The 12,262-nt window shown below is 40.5% G+C and overlaps 1 long non-coding RNA gene across 2 annotated transcripts; it reads right to left on the bottom strand.

Annotated features, from left to right (window-relative positions):
* Window positions 1-4,301: 4,301 nt before the first annotated feature.
* Window positions 4,302-11,150, bottom strand: LOC113976804. 2 transcript variants are annotated; one of them, XR_003537170.1, is made up of 4 exons: window positions 10,968-11,150; window positions 9,854-9,993; window positions 8,283-8,730; window positions 4,302-5,205 (listed from the first exon to the last, which is right to left on the bottom strand). It is a non-coding gene; the product is annotated as an uncharacterized LOC113976804 (long non-coding RNA). The 2 variants fall into 2 exon arrangements; XR_003537169.1 differs by having other exon boundaries at window positions 8,283-8,317.
* Between the last annotated feature and the right edge of the window lie 1,112 nt (window positions 11,151-12,262).

Here is a 12,262-nt window from a genome sequence, read left to right as displayed (position 1 = left end):
TGCATTGAAATCAACAGAATGCTTTGATAAAAGAATGCAGGAGTGGCCCTCGGTTTTTCTGTGACTCCTGACTCCAAAGAGCAGCGAAGTCTCTCTTTAGTACAAACACACTGGCATCCAGGCTTGCTGCATACACTCCCTGTAAGATACAAAATGAGAGCTTAGAGCCTGCAGAGCACAGACAGATCTGCTACAGAGGCCTTGCTTCTCAACTGTCCCCTGGGCAGAACTGGAAATGCTGGAGTCTGTGTCTATTGCCACCTTCTTTAATTCTGTATAAAGTTGATTGTCAAAAAAAAGCAAACAAAACTTTGACTCTCCCCATCTGTGCATGCACACAGACACTTAGAGAGTCCTGGTACTGCACCATTTCAATAGCTTTTGCCTGCAAAGTGTCACGCTTTTCATCTACCATTTAATTCTCCTAAATGGATGTTACTCTTCTTCCCATTATGGATCTCCATTGCTTCCATGAAACATTATTTGCATAAAAGGAACTGAATAATTGATAGAGGATGTGAGCAAGAGCCAGCAGACAGCTTGGTAGGGGTTTGCTGGTAATCCCAGCGAGTCCAACACATAGCTCATGGCTCGTTTAATGGGATGGAAGCTGACAGGGTTTCCTTGTAGCTCTGCCACAGAACTCAGTGCTGCTGCATGACCTCCTTGTACTCAGCTACTTTGCTTGTTGATCTCACTGCTCTTTCCCTCCATTAACAGGAGAATTCTTAAAGCAAGTGATACAGTCTGCTACAGTCTGTGCTCACGTACACCATCAAATGCTGCTGCAGCCGAGGTCTAGAGCGTTTATTCCGTTGCTTTTATAAAATAAAAAGGAACAAAAATCTTAAATTCATCATATTATTAAAGGCAAAGCCTGGGAACAGTTGTTATTTACAACTTTTTTTTTATTCTGAATTGAAATCCAAGTTTGATTTCAGGGCTCATTAGGTGTGGCTTTTCAATATTAAGATTTGGGTTTTTTTTAAACAGTACTTTAAAACTGTAAAACTCACCCTATGCAGATTTTTTTGTTCCTATTCTGCAACGTAAGTCTTTTACTGAAAGTCTTCTGCATTTTAGATGTCTCCACTTAGTGAGATGACTGTCAGAATGAATATCTAAATTTCTGAAAAGGGAAAAAGCCATAGAAGTGATACATCTTGTAAATAAAACATGTTTGGCAGCTGTCTGAAAAAAAATCTAAAAATAAACTAAAATCAAATAATTTTTCTTTTAGAGCTCTCCACATTTCTATAAAGTCTGTACTTTTTAATGATAAGCAGCAGTATTAGGAGAGGCTGGAAACAGCTGGAACTATTAGTATTTTGTTTGGTGAGGAGCCGCCTCAGCTGCTCTGACAAGCAAGCTGCCATTTTCAGTGTAATCACTTTTGATTCTAAAGCACTTGCTTTGCTTTTAACTTTGTGCAAATCCCTCTTGATATTTCTCTTTTTAAAGCAGATGCATTTCCATATGTCCATAAAAGTTTCCCTGACAATTCAGCCCAGTGTTCAGAATGACTTCCCTGATTCCTGGTGGGGATTCGTGAAATGAGGCTGCTTTGTTCATTAAGGATATGTGTACATAATGTAAAACATACTTTATATCCTTGACCACTGCACAGATGTTTTTGTTCTGAAAGGCACTCAAAGTTGCACTGACTTAATTAAGCTTTTTTTTTCCAATTTGTAGAGCAATTTATTATGAACTCCTCCTATTCCTGATAAATAATGTTATTCCATGGTTCAAATGTTACTCTTAAAGAAAGACTTTACAGTTCTTTGAATAGAAATATTTGAGAGTAAAAAATATTTTTACAACAGAAAATCATGAAAATAACTGATCCAGATACTTCTGTTCATTCTGCCATTTTTTCTCTTCAGAACTGTGCCTGATGTTTTTTTGCAGAAAAGGCTTTCTGCAACAACAAGCCACTGCACAGCACATCTTGTTAACGTCTCAATATTTTATTCCTCAAAATGTTTTACACATGCTTTTTCTATTCTTATAAAAACAACTCACAACAAAATACATATCAGTAGCATTTTTAAATTTCAGTTCTTATTCCCTCCCATCAATTTGGCTGAAAACAGGTATTTGCAAACACTGGTAGCCTAATTTCTTATGGCCTTTCATTTTTTATGAAGTGTTTTCAAAAGACTTCAATCAACCTTAATGGTGCGTTTTTAGTTAAGGAAACAGAATGGAGAGAAGTCAATTTAAGCTCCCCAATGAACAAGTGTGTACAGAAGAAAAAGCCATAAATGGGTTTAGAAAACAGAGCCAGTACAAGCAAAATGCAGCAAGCAGAGCGCTCAGGGAAGCCAAGATATAATGGAAAGAGTAAAATACTGCAGAGCTTTTTAAACTATATACAATTGGAACAATGGGCTGGACCCAGACATCCACGTTAAACTGTTAGGAGATAGGTGAAAAGCAAGCTGCAATTCTGTTAGCAGGGCTAGAGAATATGAGAATGAAAGGGCTTAAAGCTGAAGCAAATGAATGTGGGGTAGTTTAGCAGCATAGAAATCAAGTCAAAATTGGCATATTTCACTGTTTAATGTACCATGTGAAGAACCATCTTCTGGCTTTCTGTATTAAAGGACTATTAGTACCAGGCTCCCTAATGAAGCTGCTTTTATGCCACCTGTGAAATAATAATATCTTTTTTTGCACACTTATTTTTACCAAAATTCTGTAAAAGCACGGGGTAATTAAGTAATGTAGCCTCTGTGAGAATACAGTACAGATCTACAAAATATATAAAACAGAAATACACCTGGGAAACTATCACCCAGCGATCATTTAATTGTCTCTCATTATTTAAACATGGCATTAATAATACATAGAACATATTTTCTCAAAGCATCACAACCGCCCTGGTAAAAGGGTAACTACATAAATATTAAAAATCCAGAGGCTGAAATAATTCAGTCCTGCTAAACCAGAGTGATGCACTCTGTCTGGGCCCCACCACTGCTTTCAAACAAACTCCCGTACAGGGTCCCGGCGATTATCACCCCTTGTAGCGCAGTGTATCGGGTTATACGTGGCTTTTATGCATCTCACAGCTGAGTGCAGTTGTTTTCAGTGTCTGCCTCATGGTAGGATTCAATCCATTTGGGTGGCTTAATGCAAAGATTTCGTAATGTACACAGGGATGAGCAGCGCTAAGGCAACGAACATCGTACTCATTATTCTTTTAACGGGAATGTCAACAAGGAGAGGAATTAGAGAGGAAATCGTTGTAACTCCAAAAGAACATCTGACTAACCACTACAGATGACATGTTTTTTCCCTTTTTATCCTCTTCATGATCCATAAAGCAGGATTTTTCCAAAACAATTAATTTGGTTGCCAAACCCCTTCTTAATTCTAAGGAGATTTAAAACTCATCTACTTGGAGTCTGTCTCATGGAGTTAGACACAACCGGATTACAAGCTATTCCATCATATGGCTGGTGTTAGCCCAGTTGCTGCTACGTGGTACATAATTGGACTGTTTAAAAAAAAAAAAAAGAAGGAAGACATATAAACCTCCAAGTCTTCTTTACACTAAGCCCATGCATCTCTGTATTTTATTATTTGCGTTACTTTCTCCTCAAAATAAAAGCTCAGCAGCCTGAAAGACAGAGCTTCCAAGAACTTCTGAGTAATCTTGATATCCAGCTCCCACAATTAATTTGCTTTAAATTAAAGGAGCCAATCGACAGCGCTGGGCTTTCCAATCCTACAGCAAAACGCAGGTTTAAGTGGTAAAATCGTCCTTCTTTGTGTCTAGTGTTGGAGAGCATATGGCAAATTTCCACCTAACAACAGCCTTGGTTTGCAACACAAACTAATTCCCATGTTAATTCTTTTAATTATTGTGTGTGTGTTTGTGCACACACAGGTCTCTGTGTTGTTTTGTTTCTTTAAAGGGAATCAGTGACCTTAAAAAAGCCAAGGCAGACTTAAATCTCAATTCACCCCTTTGTACCATCACTGACTTAGGGCTGGGGTCATGGTGGTGGCTTTATCCTCTCTGCTGGTGGTGCACAATGTTCTGTGCTTGATCTTTGTGAGCCAAGATAGGGCCAACAGTTAGACAATGTCTATACTGGGTGCTGTGGCCTTGGGCCTCTGATGATCCAAACATGCTGAATATAACATGACCCTCATCTTGCCTTTACATGGGAACTGTAGGGCCCAGGGAATATGGAGGAATATCCTGAAGTCTTGACCTGAGATGGCACTAGAAACATTGTCCCTTTAGTGCAGTAAAAGAGATGAACCCAGCAATAAATGAGTGCTCTTACTTGGTAACAGTTTTCTGATTTATCAAACCTAAACCAATTCCAAAAACTAGAAGCTTGTGCCCTTTATCATTCCCTTCAATCATCCTGTCCCCTCCTAACTCTGTGACTGGACATGATATTGACTGCACTGGATGCGCCCTCCCTTCTTTTTTTGGTGTTGGCCTTTTATGTCTGTTATTCCCAGGGTTAAATATAAACTGAATTCATAGGAGTAACACAAACAAAAGCAACCTGGAATGACCTGATTGCCCAATATGCATCACACTGGCAAAAAGATATGAGGCAGCCAAGGAATTTGAAAGAAATAATGAATCAATTACAGAGAATGGAGTAGAAGAGGTGTTTGACTTGCAGTTTGAACTGATTATTCAAAGACTGAATATGGTGCAGTCCAGACAAAGTATTTGCCTGGGAAAACCCTACCCATTTTGCAAACAGAAGGGATGAGATATTGTAAGTCAAGGAATGCTGATGCATGTGAGGACAAACCATTCAAATTCCAACAGAGCAGCCAAATTTTTACATGCACTTGAATCATCTGTTTAGTTTGTTGTGCAAGGAAATAAACTGCTTAAATCTAGATATTTAAATTTAGATAAGTTCTTTTAAACTATTTTATTAAAAAAAAAAAATGCACTGGTATCAGATTTCCACCTTTGGGTTTCATTTTTCCAGCTTGTAATAAAAGTTCAAGTTCTCCTGTGTCTACCCTTGTCCCAGGAAAGGAGTTGTCCCATAGTGCCTCTACCCCAATGCTGATCCTCTTGGGAGAATAAGGCTGAAGTGTGAGTTTACGATGAATTCCAGCTCCTGAATCCAAGGTGAGATTTTTCTTCCCCGTCTCCAACGCGCAGCTTTGACACTCCCTCTGCTGCTCTGCTCAGCAGAGATCTGTTTTGCCCTGACACAGAAAAACACAGGGAAATTCTGTTATCATTTCTCATCCTCACTCTCTCCAACGCTCAGAGGGAATGCCCCTTCTTCACTTCCTTCTTTTTGTGCAGCTCAAGCCACATTTACCAAGAATAAATATCAATACCCCTTCCCATCACTGGTTTGTTCAGCACGTTACATCACCCAGAACCAAACAAACTGCGGCATTTCCTAAAACATGAATTGTTTTTAAAAAATTCAGGCTGGCCAGCTGTTTGGAATCTCCCAGCTAGGAATGCTGCCTTCAGAACCCACACTTGATGCTCCAGCACGGTCTCTGTGTTGCTCACCCATCTGTCCATCTGTCTGCGTGGCGTGTCGCCAGCTCTTAAGTTGGCCCGATCTTTATCCAGGGTACCAAAGCAACACGGATTTGGACTGACAGCCCTCAGTAACTGCAAGTGTCACTTCTTGTGCTCGAAGTCCCTCTGCAGTGACAGCACTGCCTTCCTTGCTGGGCTGCTATCTCAGGTTGGTATTTCGCTCCCGTTGGCCTCTCGGCTCTGTTTCAGAAAGCGGCAGAGAGATATGGATGCAGAGCCATAGAGCTACTAGTGAATATAAAATAATAGACCCTGCATTTTTAGATACATCATTTTTACATACATAAATGTGTTTCTTACACTTAGGAGTTACATATTTGAGGTACACAGACACGTAAGAAAATTTACTTGTTGTAAAATATGAAAACTCAGTCACAAAACTCTCATCGGTCTTATTGTGACAGGAATTTGTCCCCAAGGATAATTTTGCTAAAGCTGTTTTAAATCAAGCAGGTTAGGACCCAAATTTGCAGTCAATAGTTGAGTAGTACCACGCTCCAGGGAAGTCCCACCAAAATAAATGAATTTCTGCTAGAGACATTATCCATTGTGGTTCTGGGAACTGGGTTAAGGTTCTGAGTGCAGTGAGTGTGGTTTTGCAGTATTTTTCTTTCTTCTGTATAGTTCAATATATGAATGATCTTGTTGGAGTTGCAAAAGGCTTCTTGTTGGGACCATCACAATTTATAAATTACTTCTAAAATCCCTGGCTCAGAAGCAGCTTGTTTTCTTTACAAATTCCTCTTAATTTCAGTGGGTATATTTGCTCTGCAACCCTCACAAAGCAACAAGGCACTGCTTTTTTTGTCTGAGATCTGAGCAGTTTATGTCTTGGGTTAAGGAGAGCATGTACCAGATTGTCACTGTAACTGTAATTTATCTCTCAGACAATTGTTATACAGTGAAATGTAAAAGTTTAAATCTTTAATCTGGAAATAATTGATTTAGGTCCTTGTTTGCTATGATGACCTGGTTTATGCAGAGTTAATTGTATCTGAGTGGAGAGATCTCACACTAACTTTCTATCAATTAGCATTATAATTGAACATTTACATTTAGAGCCTTTTTCATTAAAATAAAAATCTTTAAAAGGAAAAAGTGCCCCATGGAAAGAAAACAGTAAGATAAGACAATTCCATGGGAAAATTGCTGTCAGGCAAAGCTTGCATCACTTCTATGGATGTACCACAGCCCCTCCATCTTACAGCTTTCATGACACTGAGCAGAGGAGTCAGGGCAGGTCCAGGGAAGGTTTGCTGGGCACCACATGGGCAGTCAGATGGAGTGCAGGGTCCCCCTGTGTCCCTCTGCACTCCAACCTGTCCTGGGGAACAGCAGCAGCCGGGCCAGTGTTCTCTACCCTGACAAGAGCCAGAGCTCATTCCCAGGCACCATCACTTACTCTGGCAAACCAAACCAGCTACAAGAGCTCTGCAAGCTCACTGTATTCCTGTCTGTGGGAAGAAGGCTACAAAAGTGAGACCACTTCAGCATTTGAGGAAATTTCTGAGTCACGTACCAAAACCTTCCCGAGCTTAACAGAAAGTTCTTTAAAAAGTATCACTGGTGAGCTGTGCTTTCTGCAGAGGGACAGGGTTACGATTAGACCTGGATAACTATTTCCAAATTTCCCTATTTTCATTCTTTCCATTTTTATGTTTTTGTTTTTATTTTTAGCTTGCTTGTATGGTCTGTTCTTTTGTTAGCACAGGGTCTCGCTGAGATTCTTCATCAGATTAAGCTTTAAGGGAAAACACATGCACAGCGTAGCTCACAGTTTCTCTGCTGTTTCTGTAGAGAAACAACACAAAATCTGCAGCGGCACAGAGCCATCCTCAACCACCCTCATCCTCACGCCGGCATTCAGGCTCTGTCAGTCTCCTTCAGGGGCAGTAATAACGTTACAATGGGACCCGGAGACAAAACTGTCAAATTCTTTCCAAGACAATCTTCCAGGCTCATCAGCATAGACAATCATTCCTTTCACTTCTGGAGTAATAGGAAGATTTTAAGCAATATCTTTTGATTTGAGTTGGACTTGAAAAAATGACATAGCTGGGGGCCTTATTTGAAAATGCAATGAGACTGAAATGTAAAGTGCAATTTCCCATGCAGTCTGCTGGGAGAATGAGGCACTTGTCCCAGTTCTCTTAATTGTCTCTGATTGCTGTTTGTGTAGCACAGTCACTTCCTCGTCTTCAAAATCACCTTCAAGGGCTCCAACATTTTTCACTTCACTGTTTTAAATCAAGAAGGGCTAAACGCCCACCCATTCAACCATTATGGCTCTTTTATGTTATTTGTGTGGTTTATGCTATTAGGCTTTAAAATTTTGTTTATTTAATTGGCCTTAACAAGTACTTAAGTAACAGGTTTGAGGACACATCAGTGGGACTCGGCACATGTTGATTAAGGTGTGCTTAACCTGACAGTTAATATTTTGTACCATTTTCCCAGCAGCCTGTTACTGTTATGGAAGAAGTGCTAATTTTCCAAAAATGGTTAGAGCTTGATTATTATGTTGGTTCTTTATTCACATGGCTTCATTATTTTGTTGGCTCTGCTCTGTGAGAGATGAAGTAGTGCTATTATTTCTACTCCCAACTCCTTTCAGTCTCTTGCAGTCATTTAGGCACACGTGTGACATTACTCAGATAAGCAATTCTGTTTGCCTGCAATGAGAGTGGGCAGATGAATACACTCTGTAAAATGAGCTGCTTACCTTCAGGGCTGACCACAGGATTTTCTGGCATACATCTGGGAATGAAAACAAGAAACAGTAAAAATCACAGTTGTATGTCCCACCAAATCTTCTGTGTTTAAGTAAAGAGCTTTCATTCACAAGAGATGTTCTGTCAGCTGGAAGCTCTAGAGCCTCTTTCATGTTTTGGGGAGCCTGAAGCAGCCAGGTAGTTAAAGGAGGGAAAAAGGTAAGGTATTCACAATGAGTGGAAGCCAGAGAGGCCACTTTGGCCTCTAAAACTGGAAAGTCTGTTTCAGTCTGTGGCTGGAATATTAGAAGCTGGTACTTCCAAGTTAACCGACACAGCAGAAATCCAACTTAGCTTTTTACATCAAATTATTCATGAAAGTCAGCAGGAGCTGGAGATAAACTATTCATTCTGTGCATATCTATGTGAAAGGGACTCTCAGGAGAGCTCCTCAAGGTCCTGCCAAGAAAACAAGTGAAAACATTTTAAGAATGGGAGGAAACATTTATAATTGAAATCACCAACAGCGTACTTTGATTAGTTAATTCTACCAGAATAAAGATGCCACCTTTCCTTAGATGAGGGGGTGGCACAAAGGAGAGCAGAGGAGGGGATGAGGGCAGGAGGAAATGTGGCTGTCACCCCAACATATTCTGCCAGCCTGCTTTTAAACATGACACCACGGGACCTCTGTGACCCTGATGCTCAAGACCTCCTGACCTGACCAGAGAGCACCCAGGCACACCTGCCACCTCCCTCCTTCACTTCTTCCCTCCTGTCAGATAATATTTATAATGTCATCACACCACTGTCATCATCTTGTGGAGATGTACCTTATCCAACACCTCCTACCACCTCATACCAAACCAAAGGGTTTCCAAAACCATGTATTGAGTAGCCTCTGATTCCATAACAGCACAGTTGCAAATGAAAGGCAACACTGCAGACAGAAGCCATCTCCTTTTTGTCCTTCTTTGCTGGAGAAATAGAAAGTGGAAATGGTGATTCAATGTCGCCTTATTTTTCCATGGCTTTTCGTTATTATTATTCCAATTACCATAGAAATTCTGTCCGATCATGGATCTGAAGGAGCTGACAACAACAGGGAGAAACTACAGATGGGCAAAGCCCAGCAGACCACAGGGAAGGAAATAATAAAATAAGCCTGGTTAGCACATGTTTGGGGAGACTCAGAACACCTGCACTTTTACCTTAAAGAAAATAAAACTCCATTAGTATTAAAGACAGTGCCAGTTTCAGATCACTTAAGCTAACTTTGTTTTTTCCCCACAAAAAGAAAGTTAATGCCACATAAAATGTGAATTTTCTTTAAAGCCCCTAGTCTAGCAACAAGGAAACCAAATAAAGATGTGTTTAAAATGAAAGCTTCTGCTTTAAATACAGCATTCAAAATTAAAAGAATTAACTGGTTTTTGTTCTTTGTCTTAAATAACATGTTAAGATGATTCTTAGCAGTATTGGTGGCAATGGGAAGAAGTCAGGGTTAACTTGGCAGAAACCCCAACCCACACTTAGCTGTTCCCTATTGTAACAGTGAACAAAGGTTTTATTAACATCTTACCCCTTGTTGGGCTCAAAAGTCCCTTTTCAACGAAACAGGAGCCTTGAGTCTTCAATTTGCAGTTCTGTGGAGGGGATTTGTGCCTTCAGATTCAGCATGTTGTTCAGTATTTGCTTACATTTATCCCCTTCAAAAGTTATCTATGAGAAGCAGAGATTTTTTTAAAAATCTGTATTTTTAAATAAATCATCGTGTACCCATAGCGTGCTCTTCTCTAAAACTGGATGTCCTTGCCCCAAACTCTGAGCATCAACCCCATCCCAGTCCAAACCCAAACTGATTAATTCACTGCCTCTTGAGGGCCCACCATATTGCCAGTCCTTGCTCCTTGCTGGATTTAAGATGAGGCGTTTTTGGAACGCTAATCTGCTGTCACCTGGCAAGAGATATTTCAAGACTGAGCATCTAATAGTCACTTTTACAGAGAATCCTGCAGTTTGCAGTCCTTCACAGTGAGATGGTGATGACATCCAAGGCATTCAGACCTCCCTCACAAGTACAATACCCTCTGTTTGACTCGAGCCCTAAGGTCAGCCTTTCTCATGTGTCAAGGTTTCCTAATCCACTTTAATATCCAAACACGTCAGCATTTCCTGATGCATTTTGTGCTTTGCTTCAAGGGCACAAAAGCATGTTGTGGGAAATGTGTTTCCTTCCTTCATGGAAACAGCCTTTAACCTTGTTCATGCTCCAAGGAAATGCACCTTTGTGGCCTCAGGGCACTGTGAAGAAGCATCCCCTGTGCTTTTTGCTTCCTTTTGAGTGCTTGATCTCACTGAAAACATGGAAACAAAGAGATTGGCGTGCTTTTTTAAATGGGAATCAAAAAAATCCCACTTATTTTGCACGGATTTTTAGCAAATTTTTTTTTTTCAAAGCACATAGCAATTTCTCAGCTTCTTCACCGAGGTCTGTGCTTCCAGCTTGTGTTCCAGCTGCTGTAAAACAGGGAATAAAAGGGGCTGCTCTCCTACCTCGAGAGGGCACCACGAGACAGTTGAAAAAAGGAATGGAAGCAAACAAGCTTTACCTCAGGCACCAAATATTCCTGTCATGAGGATGTTCAATTACGGTAATTAGCAATAATCACATAAGCAACAGGATCTTCCCTTACCTCCCTTCACCCCTCGGAAGAATGGAGTCTGCTTCATTAAAACCTCCGCTTCCTCCTTAATCCCGGGGACCCGTTCATGGGAGCTTCCTTCAGAAGGAAGGAAGGAAGGAAGGAAAGAAAACCGGAGGACCTGGATTCACCAACGCAGCTTCCCAGTGCTGCTGCCAAGACGCCGGGTCACCGTGTTAACTGCAAATGGAAAAAAAAAAACGTATTAAGAATCATCTGACTTCGAAATGGAAGCTTTAAAAGGGGGGAAAGTGTTGAACATTAACAGGACCTATTAAACACTCCGTGTGACCGCGGCTACGCTTTCTGTAACGACTCTGACCCACTTACAAGAGATGAGCTCTGTCAATAAAGCAGGATTTGGGGTTTTTTTATAAATAATTTTGTGTTTTCCTTCCTACCACCTGGTATCCAACCAACTTAGCTGGACAGTACCTAATTTGCAGGGGGAAAGCTGAAGTTTTAGCAGATTCGCTGAAGGTCACATGAAACCACGTATGTTTAAAGAAAGGAATTTTTGACTTTTTTAGCCTGGGCGCATCTCAATCCAGTATCTTAAACTCAAGGCCATTCTTCCACCCTCCAAATCAAAGTGTGCCAATGGGGAGGTGCAGGAACTTGCAGGGAATAAAGACAGAAAGGCAGCCCCAGGCAAGGCTGGGCTGTGTCCAGACACACAAGTAATGGAGCTGAGGAGTTCAAGTCTGCAGCCCAGATCTCCGTGAACCCAAAGTGAGTCATACTACCATGCCATGAAGACTTTCTGCCCTGATTTGCTTCAACAGTGAAGTTAGGAGTGAGCACATCATAAATACCCTAAATGAATTTCAGCAACATTTCTACTTTCTTTCTTTGCTATGTCCCTTTATAAAGTTATTCTAGTTGCACACCCTCTTGACAAATCTAATTTTTGGTGCTATTGATAAATTTGCTGCATAAAACCTGAAAGAGAACAAAGACATTTCAAACCAAAGGAAGTAAATTAAATAAAGTAAATAAACTGTGTTAATTACTCTGTGAGTCTGGGTAAAGAAAGGTAGCTAGAAGGTTTTGCATGTGTTAAATTTCTCTGTGTGGATGAAAGAACAAGCCTGGATCCTCCTATCTCCAAACATTTGAAAATAAAGGCTGCCTCCAACACAAAGGCATTTTCCTTACTGACTTCCAAGAAACCAGGATTGTTCTCTTAATGTCCTTAATTCATTGTCTGAGACATCCAATATAGACTGGAAAGTTTGGATTCAAGGTAAAGCCCAAAGTAACAAATTACACAGTTGGATGTAAAT

The sequence above is a fragment of the Neopelma chrysocephalum genome, unplaced genomic scaffold (genome assembly GCF_003984885.1).
Source record: "Neopelma chrysocephalum unplaced genomic scaffold, ASM398488v2 Primary Assembly neopelma1_183, whole genome shotgun sequence".
In the NCBI taxonomy this organism is placed as follows: Eukaryota; Metazoa; Chordata; class Aves; order Passeriformes; family Pipridae; genus Neopelma; species Neopelma chrysocephalum.
Note: the sequence above shows the minus strand (reverse complement) of the source record. Positions and strands in the feature narration are given on the sequence as shown.